Source organism: Empidonax traillii, unplaced genomic scaffold (assembly GCF_003031625.1).
Source record: "Empidonax traillii isolate 1590-97213 ecotype Southwest subspecies unplaced genomic scaffold, ASM303162v1 scaffold702:size1046427, whole genome shotgun sequence".
NCBI classification, from domain to species: Eukaryota; Metazoa; Chordata; class Aves; order Passeriformes; family Tyrannidae; genus Empidonax; species Empidonax traillii.
Window position 1 is genome coordinate 530,673 of NW_020955895.1, and position 20,938 is coordinate 551,610.

The following is a 20,938-nucleotide window of genomic DNA, read 5'->3' on the forward strand; positions in this document are numbered from 1 at the left end:
CTGAGAGGATCATCCAAACACTCCTGCAGCTCTGGCAGCCTTGGGGCTGTGCCCACTGCCCTGGGGAGCCTGTTCAGTGCCAACCACCCTCTGGGGGAAGAACCTTTTCCTAATAAAAAACCTAAACCTCCCCTGACACAACTTCAGGCCGTTCCCTGGGGTTCTGTCCCTGGTCCCCACAGAGAAGAGATCAGAGCCTGCCCCTCCTCTTCCCCTCACGAGGAAGTTGTAGACAATGAAAGCAGGTCACCAGAAAAGGGAGAAGGACCCAAGTGTGGCTCTTCCCGAGGTGCAGAACCTACCTGGGACAGACCATGAGGATTGCTGCAATACAAAGAGGATATTTATTTTTGCTAATTGACAGTGAAGAAGCATTTAAAGAGGTTATTTTAGTTACCCAAGAGGAATTTGACCAAGGCAGATCGCACTTTTTAAAAAGGTTAAGGGGTTGGTCACGCAGAGACAGCAATTGGCTGTTCCTGCACATCATCTGCTGTGGGATAGTGAAGTATCTCACTTTCAGAATCTGAGGGTATGAGGCAGCATTTAAAATGAAGATGAGGACTCAAAGAGGTCTGGTGTTCACAGCAGGAACTGCAAACCTCGTGTTTGGCACTACTTGCCTTTTAATAGCCTGTGCTCTGAAAAATCTGTTAAAAACTCGTTAGGTTGGTTAAAACCAGGCAATAATGAATCCACAAGTAACTGTTTGCTCTGAGCCATAACGGAATGCAGCAATTTCCTGACCAGGCTCCACCTGATGAAAATGTTCAAACATGAATATTACAAACACAGTAGGGTCTCAAGGACTGGCAATGAGAACTCCCCATCTGATTTGAACAGGGTACAAAATGGCTGTATCAAAACACAGCCAGTCTGAGGGTTTTGCAGCATATCTAATCTGTGTTCGAGCCGTTTCTCTTAAGCCATATTGATTCCTTAAGCTTGTTGAAGTTGTAACTGGTAATTAGCAGTAAGCTTTTAGGCTATTGTTGTAGTAATGGAGTAGTTTCTTTTTAGAAGCTACAAGACTTTGTGTATAAATTATATATAGAATTAGGATAAGTAGGCTTGACTAATTTTAGCTACGCCAGTGTTTGTAAGAAATGATTTTACCTTTTTTTGGCTTTATGTGAATGTGATAGGAGATTCCCAAGGATTTCTGGAATAAGTAGTTCCCCCCCCCCCGCCCCAGTCTGGATTTCTTTGTGGCTAAAGACAAATTGATTAGAAAGCTTTTTTTGTTTCATTTTTTGTTTTGGGAGTTTTCTTTTGTGTTCCACAGTCCTACTTTCTAATGTTCTAATGATCTACCTTTTAGAAAAATTATATTAGAGTGGTGTGGTCTAGGCAGGGCTTCAGCTGGTATTTTGGTTTGAAGGAGGGATGGAGTTTCTTGAACACTTAGTAACGGTTGGCTGTGGCTTGGTATGGGTCAAAAATAGCCGGTTATCCTTCTGTTGGTTTGTGAAAATTGTTCTATTTCTTCATGGTGACGGTGATGAGGCCCTGGCCCAGGTTACCCAGAAAAGCTGTGGCTGCCCCTGGATCCTTGGAAGTGTCCAAGACCAGGTTGAACGGGGTTTGGAGCAACCTGGGATAGTGGAAGGTGTTCCTGCCCATGGCAGGGGGTGGGATGAGATGGTCTTTAAAGTCCCCTCCAACTCAAACCATTCTGTGAGTCCATCCAGGACGTGACTTTCAGTTTATTTCGGTGATCTGCTGTGCTCCAGCAAAGTACTGGAGCCATTTCATTATACATTAAGAATTAATAGGAAAAAAACTATTAAACATTGGGTTTCTGTGGAGAATCCTGATATTTTGATCTATTGTTATGCATTATTTACGTATATTTGTTATGGTGGTGAGTGAAATGAGAAGCATTTAGCATTTTAACACTGCACTGAGCACACTACTGTGGGAGAGAATTCACACGTGTTGAAATGACTCCTGTGCCACATATTCACTTAAATGCAAACAGCTCGTTGTCTTTGTTGTATTCTGTGGATTAAAAGGTTTGGAAACAATACAGTTTTTTCCCTTTTGATAGACTACAGGGCATTTCTTAGGAAATGAACAGAGTTCTCTTACTTTGGGACACATGTCAGAGAGACTTCCACCTCATCTGATGTTTTCTTTGAGATTTTTCTGAGGCAGAGTTGGAAAAACAAGTACAAGTTTCAGAGGTGCTGCGTTCTTTGTGTCAGGGCAGAACATTATTTGATGTGGTTTGAGAGTTATTATACAATTTTGCTACTGTTTTCAGTGAATAAAAGAAATAATAAAAAATTTAGGCAGAGATTAGCAGTGCCTAAGAAAATGGTTACTTTCAGTGGCGAAAGGCAGTGAAGAGAAACTGCTCCTCTGGGTATTGTGTACTTTGGTTTTCTAGCATTGCTGCTTCAAAAGCTTTGTAAAAAGAAAAAGGAAATCTGCTGGGCACTATAAAGTTGAATGTCTTAAGCAAAATATTCCATATTTTGAAAAATTGGATGATAAAAGAACTATTGTAGTTATGTCTCTGATACGAACATTTTAGAGAAAACCAATTAAATAATTTATACTCATTCAAAATACTTCTCCAAAATAAATATTTTTGGGAAAAAAAAAGATATAATAACACAGTTACACCAATTTTCTATACATTTTTGACCAGGATATGAACTTTTACAAGGTCTAAACTTTTTACTAACTCCCAGCTGTATCACTGCTGTCTTCATTTACAGTCAGTTTACATCAGCTCCTCATTTTTTTTTTTGATAGTGTCAAAACTTTTCATCTTGACATCCACAACATTTCATTTTTCATAATTTTGATTCTTTTATCTGGAAGTGTAAACTAAGCTACATCTATACTGTCACACCTATTTTTTAAGATGATAAATAGGTGCTTGTTCTACATAACATCCAGAAGAAACAGAAGGAAAGTGAAGTGACATTTCATTTGTTTCAGATCTTCCAATGCACCTCATGTTCTACAGGGATGTCAATTTTTATTTCACTGTGGTCTTTATTTTTAAATATATATAAATATATATATAAAAATATATAAATATCTGTGTGTTTGTATATGTATATATGAATATATATATTAATATATATATATGAATGTAGCTATGCAAGCATAGTAGATGAAATTTTAGGAGCAATTTCCTTCTGGATGTTTTAAATCAATACCTTTTATGTACTGTATTGAGTCAGTAGTTTGTACCTACATAATCCATCGAAAATGTGATGGCCAAAACAGGTTGATTTGCACAATACCCAACAGCTGAAGAGCTGGGAACCCTCCAGGGAAGTGTGAACTGGGGATTAAAGTCTCCTCAGCTGGAGCAGGATCTGTACTTGGACTGGGATTCCCACAGGGAATGTTTTGTCAGCAAGGTAGGCAATAGAGGGGAGGGGGGCACCTAGTTTTCTCTTTTTTCCTGAAATAATCAGAGCTCATCTACACAAAGACCCTGACAAGTGAAACACCTTAATGTCATCTTGCCCTGGTGGGTCTTGACCATAAACTTGAAAATTTTGGACCTTGTTTTTGTGCCTGCTCTGTAAGAAGAGCTCTGGGTACCCAAAATGTTTGGATATTGGATGTAAGCTCTTAATTTTTTTATGGATTTTGATGCCTAAGGCTTCTTGAAAACATATTCTAGAGTTTTATACCAAAAATGTCAAATGAAAGTTGCTCCAGCAATGGTATTTTTGCTGTTTGTATAGGACTCTTCTTCGTAATAACTAAAATAATTCATCTGGGGAAGGTACAGATGCCAGACAGAGGGATAACATTGTGATGATATTTAAAAAGAGCAAATGCTGGTCCTGGTGATTGCTGGCCTGTTAGCCTGGTATTGATCCAGAGCAAAATAATGCAGTGGTTGATGCAAGGCTTGCTTGATAAAAATTTAAGGAATGTAATGTAATTAATGCCTAACAGCATTGGCTGAGGGAAAATAGATCCTACCAAGCTACCTTGATATTGGGCTTTATGAGATTACAAGTTTGATTGATAAAACAAAGATGTTGACATTAGTCATATGGAAAAATATCTGTAGCACATGATGCCTCAGGAACAGCAGCAAAAAAACCCAGAGTGCAGTAGATTTAAACCCAAAACAAACTGGTAATATACTAAAACAATTCTGTAAAACAATTTTGGCACCACAAAATAATTATGTTTTGAGGTTCTTTTTTCTGTACTGTTTAACACTTTTTATCACACATAATAAATATAGAGTGAGTATTCATAAAATTTGCAGATGTCACAGGGGTTGGGGATGTGATTAATGATGATAGTGATGGATCAGATTCAGAGCAGCTGGAATTTCTTGTGTGGAAAGAAGCAGCATGGAAAAAAATCCCCTGCCTTGAATAAAGTCACACTTTCAGAAAGGAAGAACCTACCTAGGAATTTATGAATCTTTCAGGCTGTTATTTTGATGGAAATGAATTAAATATGAGTTCTTAGTGCTATCCCCTTGTATGTGTACACAAGATGTGTCAGGTAGGAATGGAAAAACAGTACCTCTGAATTTTGTTCATGTGTAAATACCCTGTCCACAGGCCAGGGCATGTCTTGACAATTAAAACAGTATTCATAAAATACTTCTTTCCATGAAAGATGAAAAGTCTGTGTGACTTCTCTTTAATGGAAAATTGGAACAAACTGAAAGATCACCATTTGCACAAGCTGTAGAAGTGAAAGTTAAAGCTTGACTTTGTTTTTTTCATGAGGAGCAATTATTTGATAGAAAATAGCTAAAGGCTAAAGCCACAGATGTATGGCTTGGCTGAATCTCTAAATAGTGGAAAATTCAAAATGGTTTTTAGCTTGAACTTAGAGAGCTGACTGAACAATCTCACTGCAGTGAACCTTTCCATCTGACACTGGGGGATTGCCACCGTTCTGGTGATAGTGGTGTATTTGTGAGGCCAACTAAGCCACTGTCCACCTAAACATTCAGAAGTTATGGACCCTGGAGCATTGCTTGGTGAGGGAATCAAAGCTTGTTCCAGCAGCAGTTTGCACAGGCTGCACTTTGGATAAATATACAACTCTCTCTCATTACATTTCTGTCTTAATGAAGTGGCAATTTCTGATAGCTAAAGACATGTTATACAATTCTGTGCACAAGCAGAAGAGTGGGTAAATTTTGGCTGTGCTAGTGCTGTCTATAAGATCAGGGAAAATCTCTATCAAGCTGAGAAATCAGCAACTGTCAAGGAAGAACAATATATACCTTACTAGTATATATATTATTTGTGAAGCTTCAAGACAGAAATGACAGTAAGTGGATTTTTAGAAGGCGAGAAAGAAAGGAAGAGAGACAGAACAAGCCCCATAGCTGAGTTAAGCAAGACAAATTCCCAATTTTATTTTTAGCAAGATAAAGCAGTCGTAGAGAACAGAGCAATATGCTATAAATGAAGAGTGCTGACAAAGCATATGTTGTTAAAAAATAAGGATAATGAAATAGGACAGAGGAGGCTGAAATTGTGTCAGCATTCCATAATGCAAATGAAAAGAAGCCATTGCAGTTGATCTTCCTTGAGGAAGTAGTCTACATATATTTATTTCTTAAATAAAAAAAAAAAAATATTAAATACTTCAGGAAAACAGTTTGAATTTTCTACATCATTTTTTGTAAGTATCCTGATAGAACTACATTGAGAGTTCTACAACTAGAAGAGATGAAATGGAGATTGATTCTCGATTTGGTTTTTAATTGCTATTATTTTGTGTTAAGTTCTGGTGTGGAGTTAAGTTCTATTTGGGAAAGGGAGAAGTAGTAGATGATCATGTCGGGAAGAGTGGGGAAATTGGTGTTAGGAAAGTAAGTGCTAGTTTTGAATATAGAGTTGACTTAGAATTTCTATCCCAAATTCATTTTTGTTTTAAGGGCTAAATTTACTAAGATATGCCTCTGAAAGGATCCTAGATAATATTCTATGTCTAGATTTTCAGCACACCTAAAATTGCTTTTCTGCTGCTTTGTGAGCACATAAAAATGAATAGAGTTCACTCAGTGTTCATGTGATTAAATAATAAGTGTTATAAATCAGTGTTCAGGTGTGTGCCCTGTGTGTAGAGCTCATCCTCAAGGTAGTCATCCTGTTATATATTTTTTTAATTATCTTATTGTTTAGTGTACATTATCAAGCTAGATAAATTCTGGTTGTCTTGAGGGTAGTCAGGATAATAAAACAAGAACATTAGTAAACCCTAGACTACAATTTCAGGATGTGGTTCAGTGTTCCTAAATACCTGTATGCCTGACATAGTGATAATATATTTTGTTTTTACAGAATTACGTACTTTTGGTTTGTGACCTTGGATTTAGGGTAAGGGGGAAATTGTTGAAAATAATCTAAGGCTTGTTCTATGCTTAGAAGTATGAGGAAGGCTTTAAATCTTTCCTTGGAAGAAGCCTTCTGAGTTCCCAAACTTTTTCTCTTACTAGGAGATTCTTCTGAATGTCTGAAGCACCAAGGACCTTCTCATAAGTGAGCCTCAGGCTCAATTAACTGCATTTCTTATCGGTGTAAAACAAATATTTAATTGAAAGCAAAAGAATTTTTCAGTTTTTTGACACTCTCACTTAAAATGAATTAAAACTCTGGTGTAATTCTTCATCAGTATGACTTAAACACGAACACAAGTTCATCCTGCCTGGGCCTGGGATCCCAGTAGTCCCCCTGCCCCAGGCTGGCTAGCTGAACAAAAGGAAGCCTTAATTAAATGATTACATAAATTCCCTTTGGAGAGGCTGAATAAAATTCACCACATGTAGGATTTCCAGCTCTGAGCAGATGTGAAAGGGAAATCTGGAAGCCTGGTGAACTGGCAGAGAAATCCCGAATCTGAGCTATTGTAATGTGATGGGCTGAGAGATGATTATATTTGAAAGAATTGTGTCCCCTTTTTGGAGGCATTCTAGTTTTTTTCTCAACCTGGCTTGTGTCTGTGAGGTTTGTTTGGGTTTGATTAAATACGTTGTTGTTATGACTGGCAGTCTGGTTGGTGTGAAAGAGGGGAGCATGTAGGTTGGCTGCCTCGGTGCTGCACAGTGCACAAACTTGTCAGAAGAGAAGCAGGGAAACATCTGTTTCTCTGACATGACAAGGTGCTGGTGAACAGCAAATATTATGTGTAGGGATTGTTGGCTTTGTAAAGCCAAAATATTTTGCGGGCATCTGTCAGTTTGATATTTCGAGTGAAGAGGGGAAGGGGAAAAAAGGACTTTCCAAAGTAAGAACTGTGCTGAAATAATCTGAAACAACTGTGTTTGAGTGTCCTGAATCAGGTGCTGGGAGAGATGGAGAGCAGAATCTTGGACATGGGCTATATTATATTCCTCCCAAACCATCCTAAACATATGACAGTTGCTGAAACCAAGGAGTGCAAGAATAACTTTGAAACAAGACAGTTCAACCTGCCAGTACTGGGTAACAGTTCAAGGAGACACCTAATTTTTCTCAGTTTAGAACAATCATAGGTTTCAAAATACTAAAATGCTGTGATAAAGTATTGCTGCAGCCTTGCAAGGGTTTAATTGCCTGCCTGTGTTTGTGGTTTCTGCCGAAGAGAAGCTATTTATGAATGGATTTAGGATATTGTTGTTAACTGTGGTATCCCATGACTTGTCATGAGTTTTGGTGGAAGAGTCATTTCTCCCAGGTCAGGATGGAGCTCTAGAGCCCAAACTCAGATTGCTGAGTCTGCATCCCACCCCACACAAGACCATTCCAAACATGCTGTGCATGGTGACCACCAGGGTTACACCATATTTAATTGCCAAACTCTGGGGATGTGCCTTTACAGGATTTAGTCTGGTAATACAAGAGTACAAAACCTGACAACAATGTGTTCTTTTGGTTCTCCTACGCCCTCTTAATGCCACTACAAGTAGCAGAGACAACTGCTCACTGACTAATTCAGTTATTTTTATTTAGTTGGACATGTTGCTAATGCTAATCCATTAGGACCTCCTTGTACTGCTGGCAGGTCTTTATTTATCCTTGAGTCTGAAAGCATTTTTAAATCTCTTCAGAAGAATATCATTCTAGACAGAAGCGAATAGTCCTGTGAAAAGATGAGGAAAACTCCCACTTTTTCCCATTTACTAAGGACTTTTTAGTGGCAGTAAGATGATATGGAAGTGTAGGCTCTTGTTTTATACTGGATGATGATGATGATGATAAGAATAGAGTGAATCAGACTATTTGCATATGGTTCCTCCAGCAGCAGTTGCTGTTGTTTCCTTCACTGCTGTCACTTAAAATCTCTCTGTGTGCACAGTGAGCCGTGGTGGGAGCTGATCTGTTGGCAGACTGTGTTTTTCCATCAGTGGGGTTGGTTTTGGAGCTTTCTGTGCAGTCTGGGGTTGTGCAAGAGCCAGTGCTGGCACCCAGGAGGAGCCCAGCCAAGCCTGGGTTGCAGAGGAGGATCAGGAGCAGATATTTTAAACTGCAATCCCAGTGCATTGTCTGTGTGCTGTGGGTCCTTGAATGGGAGTGATTTAGCCATTTGCTGGGTAAGTTGTTGTTTTAGAGGAAAATACAAGATAATACTGTCCAGTGACTCAGAAACTCTGCCTGTTGATTTCAGTCCTTGACCTTTGCCATGAAGTTGTCTCTCACTTTGTGCAGTACAGCAAATTTCCAACCAATTTGCAGCTCTGGGTTAGGTAATAGTTCTGCCTGAGGAGGTTCACGCTGGATTAAATGTTATCTCACTGCTGACCTTTGGGCAGGGTGCTCTCAACACCCCCTTTGCACAGATACAAATTTTTGAGAGGGGCAAGGAGTACATTCCCTCTGTCTGTCACATGATGGAAAAACGAGTTTGGATAACTTTTTTTTTTTATTTTTCGAAAGCTGTGAGAATGCAAAATTAAAAAAAAAAAAAAAGGAAAAATGGGGAAAGGGGGCAAAATGTTTGATATTAGAAAATAACTTTGTATATGAACTCTTGCATTCTGACTATTTCAACTACATAACTTATCCAATAAAAAATAAAATAAAATTGTAGCTAAATCAATGATTAGTTGGATCAGGCACATAATAATAATAAATAGGATTTGGAAGCATAGACCAGAAGCCTAAAATCCTCTATGATGGTGATACCAAGAGTTGAACCAATTTATTAAATTCTTTTGGAAAGTTGCCAGTAGAGAAAAATGAAAGATCGAGGACACATGGGGACTTCACAGGTTTTAAATGATGAGTTAAGGACAAAATAAAAAACTTTTCTTTGATGTAATTCGTATTTGCACCATCATAACTGGTAGGTAATGACAAACTTTGCCCTTGACCTATTTTTAAACCTTTGGAATTTCATTTAATCCCACAACAGTGTTGCAAAACTATGATTTTAAGTGCTAATTTTGCTATATTTTTTTAAATTTATCCTCCTTTGTTTGCATGAAACACATGACATAATTATTTTTTTCTGATGTCATCAAATGTTTCATTATTTTATGTAGTCTGTTTTTATTCCTCTTTCTGTATTCTGAAAAGAATTTGTTCTACTTGTGGTTTGTTTATTTTTTCTTTTTATTATATATATATATTTTTTTTTTACCTATTTAGAAACTGTGGAGTGTGTATTTTTTTTTATTTTATTTTTTTATTTTTCCATAGTTCTGCTCTAAGTCTTTCTCGAGGTTAAGAGTCCTGGGGTTGCGTGGAAAATTCCAGACATACATCACGAATTTATACAATGGCATAATGATGGGTTTGAGATATTCTTAATAGTTTTCTGTTTGCCTTTTTGAGAGCTCCTGAGCATTAAGCTGACACTTTTAAAGAACTGTCTGTCATGACACCAGATGTCTTGTGTGCATGGCAATGTATTATCTGGGGCTTATTATTGCAGTAGGTAGGGTTATTTTTACTTGTGTGCTGCCACTGAGCTGTATCTACCATTTTATCACCAGACAGTCTGTGTTGTCTGTGCCTTTTCAGTTAAACTTATGTACAAACTTTCAGACTTGCCACGTGATTTACTTAAATGTTGAATATCAGGGCTCTGAGTGCTGATCTTTGAAATAACTGACACCTATTATGTTAAAGAACAAAAGTAATTCTGCCACATCCTTTTTTTAGGGACTATTTATTCACAAGATGATCCTCTCTCTTATCTTAGGATGATACAGTTCTTTTAGGATGTTTAGGTAAGAGACACTAGTAAAAAAAGTTATAATATAGACATAACTTCTATTAATTATTCTATTCAAAAAGCTTCTCGCCTTCCTAATAGGCTTTTATAAACTTGAGAAACACTTGAACAGTATTTTAACTATGTCTCATTTTATCCTATTAATTATCTTATCTAATATGTCTATTAGTTCTTTTTTTTAATACAATTTCCATGTTTTCTAAGATTAGAAGCCCCATTTTGTCTCTATACCAACTTCTGTTTTATGTAGGCACTAATAAGATAGTATTTGCTGTGATACTGTACCTAGTAGTAATACTTCAAGAGATGTATGATCTGTGATATGTAGGTTGTTCATTATTCCTCAAAACCAAAAGAAATGGAGAAAAATACTTTAATTTATTGTAGGGCACTGCACTGATTTCACTTTGGGAGATGTTAGGAATATTTGGTATTTGTGATTATTTATTTGCATGAAGAGGAAAAAAAGTTTCCCTTAACAATTCTTTTAAAATCTGGATTTTTACTGAGCTCACATTATGAAAATGACTTGCCTCTGAAGAATTGTTCGATATAAATTTAGCCTTCATGATTAAATTTAGCAATATAGTGAAACAGAATTTTAACTCATTTAGAAAATCTCAATCCATCTCTTAATGAAGTTTCCATAATCAACTTATATGGAGGAAAAGAAAATTAAGAAAATTCAATATTTAACAGTTAAAATGTGACACTGTGCAGACCCCAGGACACCAGGAAAAGCAAAGTCCTGCTAGGCTTCCCTGTGGAAAAAAATACATAATAATCTCCATCCTTCAGTCTTAGCCCAGGAGGGGGATAAGCCCAGCCCTGGAAGCCAACACAGAACGAGAGGGAGAGAGAAAAAGTTCCAACTACAATGAAAGTATGCTGCTGCTGAGAATCTGCTACTAGAAAGAAAAAAAACTGAAACTCCAAAAATACAGAATAAAACTACTTCTTCTCCTTGAACTAATATAAAAAGGGAAGAAGTATTTCTGTAAATATATAACACTTCAACTTGGGTAGAAATTACTGTAGATATAATTCTTTAGTTTTTAACTTATTAGTAGTTTTTATTTTACTAGTAATAAATATTTATACTGTTTTCCCCAAGTCCTGTCTCTCTTTTGTCTGCAAATACCTTCTCTCAACTAGTAGTAATTGTGTGGGGGGTGGAAAGCAAAATTGACCCAGACCAAAACCACGACACCTTTAAAGACCATTTCCCATTGCTGTCTGGAAGCCAATTTTCCAAGTTCATTTTCACCACTGGAGTAGCACTGCTTTTGAATGGCAAAATTTGATGGGTTTTTTATTACTGCTACAAACCTTACTCAGTTTAAGCTAAAAAAAGGAGATGTTTTGATACATTATCTTTCCGAAATAAATTCCCAGCAGTGAGAAATTACAGATTAGTGTCAGATGATGATTCTCTGTCACTGAAATATGTTCTAAACCAGCAGCTCTCCCAACACAAAGCTGTCTGGAGTGGTATTGTGTACTGCCTCAAAGACAGAGTGTTTTCTTGAGTTGTTCCTGGGCACATGTAAGAGTTAATAACCTACACTGCTCTTCAAAAAGGTCCGTTTTTTTTTCTTTTCTTTTTTTTTTTCCCTGCCTCATTTTTCCCATTGTAAGTTCTGTGATAAAGTAAAAAAAAAAAAAAAAAAGTTGGTATTAATAGTGTTTCTAACCTTCTGAATTATTAATGTTTAGATGATGACTTACTACAAGATTATTCAGTTCTCCTGATTATGAGACTTAATAGCACTAATGAACTCAAGGTTAAATAACACTCATATTGCACCTTTCAGTGGGGGAGTTCAAATGTTATATACTCATAATTAATTGTGATGTAGAAGATAATTATTACAAGCATGTAAGTAACATTAAGGAAAAGCAAATGTCCTCAAACCCAGCATTTTTTTGCACTGTGAGTCAGGAAGATGGAGATGGGGCAGAACCAACTAATCTAAGTTTCAGACCCTACCTGAATCACTGGGCACAAATACTATATTAAAACCAAACCATACCACGTTAAAAATGGAGAAATTGGTAACTCTGCACTCAAATTTCTCTTCTGTTAACTTCAATTAGCTAAATTGGTGGGAGGGAGGGGGAGGAGTGAGTAAATGTGAGTAAAACTTTGGGGGAGGCAGATATTTTTATCAGAATGTCCATTCAGTGGCACTGTATCGAAGTGTGTGTGGTGGACACGAGGAGAGTAAGCAGCAAAACACATTTAAGTGCCAGCAGAAGGTGAAGTTACCACTCAAATATCATTATTTTATTCTGGTTTCTTCAGAGCTCTACTGGTGAACAGAATTTTAGTTACTAAAATAGAGATATACATGTCACATCCTGGATGCTCCTTCCCAAAAGCAAAAATAAATCTGAATTATACAATGTTTTTAATTACTTCTTTTAGTAGTTGTGGATAGAAGAAGGAGCAGGCATGAAAGACATTTGTCTTTTGGAAGAAGAGATATGGAACTGTCCAAAATAATGGAGAATCAAGTCCCACGAAAGGAGAGGGTGTGCAGTGATGGGACCTTTAGTCTGGTGGAGGATAGGTTTAGCATAGATAATAATAATAAGGTCTTTACTGTGAGGGTTGGAAAACACTGCCACAGATTGCTCAGAGAAGCTGTGGCTGCCCCATCCCTGGAAGTGTCCAGGGCCAGGTGGGATGGGGCTTGGAGCAACCTGGGAGAGTGGAAGGTGTCCCTGCCCATGGCAGGGGGTTGGAACAAGATGGTCTTTAAAGTCCCCTCCAACTCAAACCATTATGTGAGACAATTAAAGGTGTTTGTTTTTTGTTTGTTTTGGGTTTTTGTTTGTTTGTTTGTTTGTTTGTTTGTTTTAAATCAAGGAGACAAAAGGTTGCCTTTTACTGTTTTTTCTCCCAAACCAAGGTATGAGGTGAGAAGTGCCCACTTAGTCCCACCACAGCGATCTTGGAATCCATCAGGCTTGGAGGGTTTTACACCTCTGAGCTATGAGAACCTCTTGCTTACATCTGCACGAATGCTTGATCTCAGGCGTTTCCCAGGCTGTGGAACACCAAGGGGTGTGGCACTCACACACCCAGAGAGCCACATTAGGGTGTGATTCTGATGGGAATCTGGGAACTCACCTGTTCTGGCCCTCAGCTCCCTCGAGTCTCCAGGGGGAGGGAAGGTTTCCTACACTCCTTAGTTAGCTGAGAAGCAGAATTCATTGAGCTCTGGCAATTCCAAATGAGTGCAAATTAAGGTAAATTAGAAAATCATGAACTATTTAATACTTCTATTTCCACATTATTTATTCAGAAGAAGTTTCTATTAACAGTTCATGGGACTCACAAGGCAATTAACTCCCTCCCTTTCACAGATCCCTCTGCAGATACACTGACATGCCCTGCAGAACAAAGGATTTGATCTTTGGGGAAAAGATGTTGCTGTGTTTTGGGGTGGGTTGGCTTTTTTTGTTTGTTTGTTTGCTTATCACACATGAAGGAACATGATTAGTTACATTGCTGCAGTCTGCTAAGAGAGAGGTCAGGAGGATGTTTCTAGATCCACATCCACTTCAGAATTGTTTTCCATCACTACTGTTCGAAGCATCCAACCTGATTGCCTCTTCTTCCAATCTGCTTTGCCCTTGTCTTCCTGAGAAATAATTTCTGAGTACACAGCTTGTGAATTCTACATTTAGTTTAGCGCCTGATGAGACACAAAACACAGATGATGGATCCTCTCACAGAGGACAAGTGTAGCCAGCTCAAATCTCAAGCATTCATTGCCAAAAAGGTGCATTCTTTCTCAGTTCCGTGGGGTTCAGGAGTCACTTCTTGGCTGTTGGATGCCTCTGTGCAAGGTTGTTTGTTTTCTACATAGCTCTAATAAATGCTGAAGTAAATGCACACTTTAATTATTCTAGAACATAATTTATGCATTAGTTTCCATAGTAACTTGTCATTGCTGTGACATGGTTGGAGCTAGTGACATTTGTGAGTCAATTAAGCAATGATTTACAATGTAGTGTTTGTTTTCTCAAGTAAATATTGTTTGTTTGTTTTTTTTTTGTTATGACCACCTGCATTTATACTGAAATTCTTACATATTCCATAAATATGTAGTAGATGGAAAATTAGTCAGTGAGGTCACTGTATTTTAAGCATTAAAGAAGTGTAATTGAAACCTGTTTCTGCAGAAGGCTGTATTTTCAAAAATACACTACTTTGACACATGGGAATATTGCTTCTTCGGGGCTTGCTCCACTATTAAATAAAGATTAAAGTGTTTGGCTCTGAAGGAATCATCACTTTCAACCAGGGACAATTCACTGTGCCAATAAAAAGGTTGTGCACAATTTAGAAAGGACCAGAAAACAATGTTCTTGGCTCTAATTAGTTTTCTTGATATATAAGGTAATATATTTCTCAGAAGGATATAAATGATACGAACACTTTTATTTTGACATAATAAGCCTTCTAAAGAATTACTGAGTTTAAATGAAAAATACATACAGTACCAGCAACTCCTGCTTTCCACTGTTACACTTGCATCTATTGCATATGTCTGCACACAGGGGAAACTCATGGATTAAACTATAAGCTATTGTTCTTGAAAAATTACTTTTTTTAATAGGTGTCATTAATAGATTATGGGAATCTGCAGGAGCAGAACATCTTGGAGAAGTGCTAGTTCCTCCCAGAGTGGGTTAGTTGGTGTGGAAGAGAAGTGACACATAAATCTCTTCTTGATTATCCAGTTTCCATAACAGATATCAGGAAGAAATTCTTCCCTGTTGAGGGTGGGGAGGCTCTGGCACAGGTTGCCCAGAGAAGCTGTGGCTGCCCCATCCCTGGAAGTGTCCAAGGCCAGGTTGGATGGGGTTTGGAGCAACCTGGGCTAGTGGAAGGTGTCCCTGCCCATGGCAGGAGGCGGAACAAGACAAGACAGTGAAAGATTGTGCATAGCATTACAGAAATCTGCTCTGAGTAAGAACTGGGCTTGGGAGAGGTAAAATGTATGAATAAAACTGGAAAACAATAAAAGTCACATCAGTGAAGCTTCACTAGTATCTGACATGCTTTACTTTAGTAAAATTTCTTAATAATTTTATTTCCCACGAAAGATCCACACATACATATATTACAATTACTGCAGTACTAAAAAGATCATAAAAATAGCTTGAGAAATGTGGAAGACTACTGAGGACTGGCTGTAACTTGGAGACAGCGTGAAAACAGCAAAGGCAGATTTTGAAATGAAGAATCAGAAATTTATCTGTCACCATTTTATTTTGGTATCTCACTTATTTTGTCTGTAAAATGAGGACAGGAGGATGTCTCTTGGGTGGGGTGGTCACAATATGGCCACGTACACAAACGGCAATAGTTCAGGAATTTACTGCTTGTCAAACGAGCAGCAAAAATTGTATGAATATTCCATCATGTTTGAAAGTAAAATGTGAGAGCTTAATCCGTGTGTATTATCCTTGGGAAATGAGGGGTATTTCACACCCACGCAGATATCCACACACACACAGAGTTAATGACTGTGACTTGACAGATAAACTATAATTTAACTGTCACCACGTGAACGTGACCAGTGATTCGGATGCAGCACCAGCTTTGTGATTCATGTTTTCTAAATATCCAGACACACACCATATGTGGATGTTCTTATGCCAGAGGAGAACATTTAGGCTCCAGTGCACATACGCTGTTGGTAGTTAGCAGGTTTTATTCACGTGCTTTTTTATGCAGTGTTAGTAATTCTGTTGTTAAAATTGCAGCTATTTTATCTGAGTGACTGAAATGTTTTCCTTGTGGCCAGTTGCTTGAGCTGTTTTAGTTCTTCACTTTGCTTTTGTTAACCGTGATTCTAAAGGAATCCAAATATTTTGCCAGCGTTTTGTCAATACTACAGAAATATTTTGGTTAACTGGTGCAATGTGCTTTTCCATACTTTTGGATAGTGAATTCATATCTGTGGGCCAGAAGTTTGAGTAGCATGCATTTGAAGCACTAGGAGAAAAGTTGCCTTTCTCCAAACTAAAGCAAAGTTCCTCATTCCATCAGTAGCTTAACTCTGGATAGGATCCTATCTGCCCTCACACAGTGGATGACTTCAGGTTCTTCAAACTTTTGCAGAACTCTTTTTGATGGGAAGGTGTGCCAGGTTTTGCTTTTCTGTGTATCCAAAACCCATCTTAGCTAGAGGAATTAGGGATAAACGCTTATCTAAGTTTGGCAGATCTAGTCCAAAAGTTAGGCACAGTGATAATCAAAACTTCAGGGATGTTTTTATTAACTTGGTGCTTGAGGTGTAAGAACTCGTGGTGTTCCTGCCATCCCACTCAGCTATGATGGCTTAGCACTCAGTTCCTTTTCTTTCTGAAGGATTCATGCCCATACCTACCCCACAGGACTAGGGGACTCATTTTGTTTCAGTCTTAGACATCTTAAAACTGAACACTAATATGTGGCCAATGTTTTCCTGAGCCTCTTTGCTCCATGTGCTCGGAAGATCCTTGGGGAGAGTCACATTTTGCATGATGGAGAGACTACAGAGCTTAATTCTTGGTTGTGGATTCTACACTGCTGTTAGATCTAAGATTTCCTGGAAGGAAAAGGAAACTAAGGGGGGAAAAAACCTAAATCAGTGGTTGAGCACAGCTTTAATGAGAGAGAAACAGCCAACGTGAGGTGGGTTCTCAGGATGTTGTCTCTTCATGAATGGGGGGAAGGACAATGAGAATTTCCTCTCTAGTTTCTCATAATTTCTCATTTACAGTTGCAGTAATCTTACTTCATGGTTGGCTTCTGAATTGAAATCTGGATTATGTTTTCATTTCAGTGAACTGCATTAACATCTGTTTCCATTACTGTACAATTCTGCTGCATAACTTGTCTCCATTTCTGTACAAACAAAGTTTTCTTCATATCTGAAGGGATTATCAAAAACATCCACTTGGTGTCTGAAAGACTTACATGTTTTAGACCTATTTTTAGAAATTAATGAAATACAGCATATGAAATGCTGCACTATATAAGACTCATGAATCCCTGGATACCGTACAAAAGTTTGTAAAATATCTCTATTTCAGTTAATTATAGTGTTGTGAGTCTACATAGTTATCTGAAAAAAGATTTGAAACAATGAAAGGATTGTACTTTAGCAAATAATTTATTGCACTGTGATCATTAATATGAAAAGAATTTTAATGCATGTTAAAATTTCCATTGCCAAACTGTGCAGCTTTGAACAGCGCACACAGCCAGGTCCTAATTATTTTCTGTATCTGTACACATTAAAAACATATGTAGTAGTGAAAACCTATCAATTTTCACCACATATATCTTTATACTGCCATGCTTTGGTGTTTGCTGCATCATTTTTTCACTAGGAAAAGTGGTATATGTAATTATAGGGGAAGGCACAATTACAAATTGCATGCAATTACAGCCAAACAAGTAAACAAAATAAAACTATATTCAGCAAGCTAAGGAGTAGCTGAAAGCCTTTTAATGGAGATGCCAAAGATGAGCTTTTGCAGCTCTACAATTTGCCAGTCAAATTGTTGTTATTTAGGAGAACTTCCCCACAGAAGCTGAGAGCGGAGCAAGTGATTGGCAAATTGTCTTTTGAAATTGGTATATACTGTTCTGATTGGTTTTCCCCCATTATTCCTTGACAAGATCTTAATATTTTCAGAGTTGAGAGGCTTGAGTATCTTTCTTTCAAGCTGAACTTTTCTGTTCTGTGTGTCTCATGAAATGAGGCACATTCACTGTGAGGGGCACATCTCAGGAAATCAGCAACATTTGGACAGTGTGCTTGTAATAAAAAAGCTTTATGAGTTTTTTAAAAAGATGGCACAAAAGAGGATAAATGCTGCATCTACATTGTTCAGGAGTTTATCACTGAAATAAATTCTGTCTTCTGGATCTAAATCAATGGGTGAAGTAAACAAAGCTGCAGAGATAAGGTTGTGTTCTCAGCTATAGAGAAATACTATTCTGAAGAAATTAAATTCTGCTTGTGACCAACTGCTGAGAATTTCTTTGTTGCCTTGTGTACAGTGACCAGAGCTGTGCTGTAATTACTGTGGTTGGTGCTGCAGAACACAGGGATCAAACAGATCTTTTCTCTTACCTTTCCTACCATGATGGGCAACTGCCTCTCACCCAGAGCTACAAGTGCCCTAATGGAATTTCTGATGCTTTCTTATGAAAAGGGACAGATTCCCACATAGGGAACTTTTTGGCTTACCTTTTTTTTTTTTTTTTTTTTTTTTTAAGATTAAAAGTTATTGAGGAGTTTGGATAAAAGGGACAGCTGGCATAGGGATTCTTCCGTATCTTTTTAACAAAAAAACATAATTAAAAAAAAGTTCCTCATCCTATCCAGACACAGTCAGATTATTTTCTGATAACATGGAATGTGTTCTGCAGCTGCATCCTCTTGACAAATAACCCTCCCTCTCCCCCAGCAGCATACTTCAAGATAATTGGTTGAAATGTTCTTAGGAAATAATTATTTGACCAATTAACGCTGTTAGTCTGCAGAGTAATGAAGTGTGAATAGAGTTTTAATTCCTATGAAATCCCACATTTTTACCAACGTTGAACAATATAGCTTCTTCTGAAAACACTGAAAAGATGCAAAAGTTTTTCATTCTACAAACACTTCTGGAAATCTATTGCTATTCAGATTGATGCTTGAGGGAAAAAAGCAATAAAATGAGAGATGAATACTGACATATCAAATTTTTAGAGTTTGTTCAGACAAGGTTTTTGAATCCTTTTTGAGTTTATTCATATAGTGAAAGATTGTCTGTAGAAGTCAAGACTTTTAAGGGCCTACCTGTTCTGTGAAGAATTTTCCGTTTAACTCTTACTATGTTCTAGCTAAATTAAATATTATTCAATAATCAAATACTACAAATATGTAGTATTTGTGCCTGCATAACAAATAATCAAACAGTTTATGTCAATATTAGATTAACAGTCTTTGTTCAAGCTGTGGATCATGTCACCAACTCACTGCTTTGCCAGCTCAGAAGAAAGCAGGAATGGAGGGTTTTGAGATGGAATATCTTCAAAAAGGACCTTGTAATTGGGCAGTAAAAATCTCATATTTGAAATATATTCCATCCTGATATTTCAGCTGAGTTGTCAAGCTACAGCAATGACTTGGATTAAATATTCTATTGTGGAAACTAAGAGAAAAAAGTTAAGAGTCAACCAGAGATATGGGGAGAAAACCTGTGTGCTTATATATTAAAGAAAAAAGCAGCTAATAATGTAAGTGAGAAAAAACCCCATCAACTCTAAAAGTAGATAACCAAACCAGGAGTACCTGAAAAATAAATAAGATAGTGGATGAAGAAGTATTAGCAAAAGCAGCAGGAAGTAAAGACTAAAGCCAAAGTATTTTAAGTAAAGTAGCTGGAAAAAGTAGCTGGAAGCAAAACATTTGTCAGACTGAAACAATGCCACATTCACACCATCGTGTTCTGAAGTAATTTGGCCGTAGGACAATAAAATATCTTGTTTTGAAATCAGATGGAAATTAAAATGCAGCACTGTCTCCCAGGTTCTTTTTTCAGGTAAATTTTTTTTGACAGCTACCAATGCCAAAAAAAAGCTTCCTACTTTAAAGTCTGCAATTTGGATTAACAAAAATAAGTGAGTTGTAAGACTTCGATGAATCTTGTGCCAGTGTGTACATGGATATAGATTTGAGTTATCTATTACTGGTGAATAGTCTGCAGAGAAGTTTCTTAGATTTCAGTGGTATAAATTTTATTTAAACTAAAGGTGGTTAAAAAAAAATAAATATGTGAGTACAGATTTAAAATCAACATCCATCTGAAAATATCATTCAGAAACCTCACCTTGCTACTTTTACTGAGTGTCACATTAAACAGCTGAGCTTAAAATTTTACTAAATGAAAATAAAATGGTTCATATTTGGTTTCTGCATAATTCATTGGCACCTCAAATTGAAAGCGTTCACCAAATTGCCCCCAAAAACCATCCATCTGAATCCCAGCATTGCTTCTCCCAGGCCTTGAATTTGGCACACACTCCTCTGACTTCAAACTGCTCTGCCACTGAAATTGTGAGGAACAGTGGGACGTGCCATATGAATAAATTCAGCTAAGATTTTAGGTTATCCAACCCGGTCAGTACTCAGAGCCTGCAGCTTTAATTAGAACTGCAAGTAACCTTGATTTGATCTTTAGTTAAAAGTTAAAAAGTCATTATATATCAGCAATTAGAGCAAAGCAAATATTGCAAAAACTTATTTTCCAGCCCAAGTTGCAGGCAAATCAATTAATTATTTTGTTAGTTTTTTTGGGTTGTTTGTTTGGTTTTTTTTTTTAATTCATAGGGCTTTTTATTTTCTCCTTGCCAGCATAATAAAAAAAACTTACTTTTAATTCACAAAATTGTGCAAAGGAAATGTTATGTATACGTCTGTTTGTTACCTGATGTTCATGGCTGGTTTGATTGAGGAGAGATCAAAGCAGGGAAGGAATGTCCCTGGAATTCAGGAACTAATTGTGTAGCACCATGGGATACATAAATAGTCAAATGACTTGTAAGAAACTTATGCTGGCAAGTGCATTGCATTAATGATTAGTCTGATTTTGAATAATGACTAAATATGATCATTCCTGTCAGGTGAAAGGTTCTATATTTCTTGGATATTTTGCTCCTGGGAAATAGTCCCCCCATCATCAATCAATTTTTCCTACTTGA

The 20,938-nt window shown here is 37.3% G+C and overlaps 1 protein-coding gene across 6 annotated transcripts in view; it reads left to right on the forward strand.

The window, feature by feature from the left end:
* The window catches only part of LRP1B (LDL receptor related protein 1B), a 671,639-nt gene that overhangs the window by 229,937 nt on the left and 420,764 nt on the right, over positions 1-20,938 (forward strand). The gene's annotated exons all lie outside the window — the stretch shown is intronic.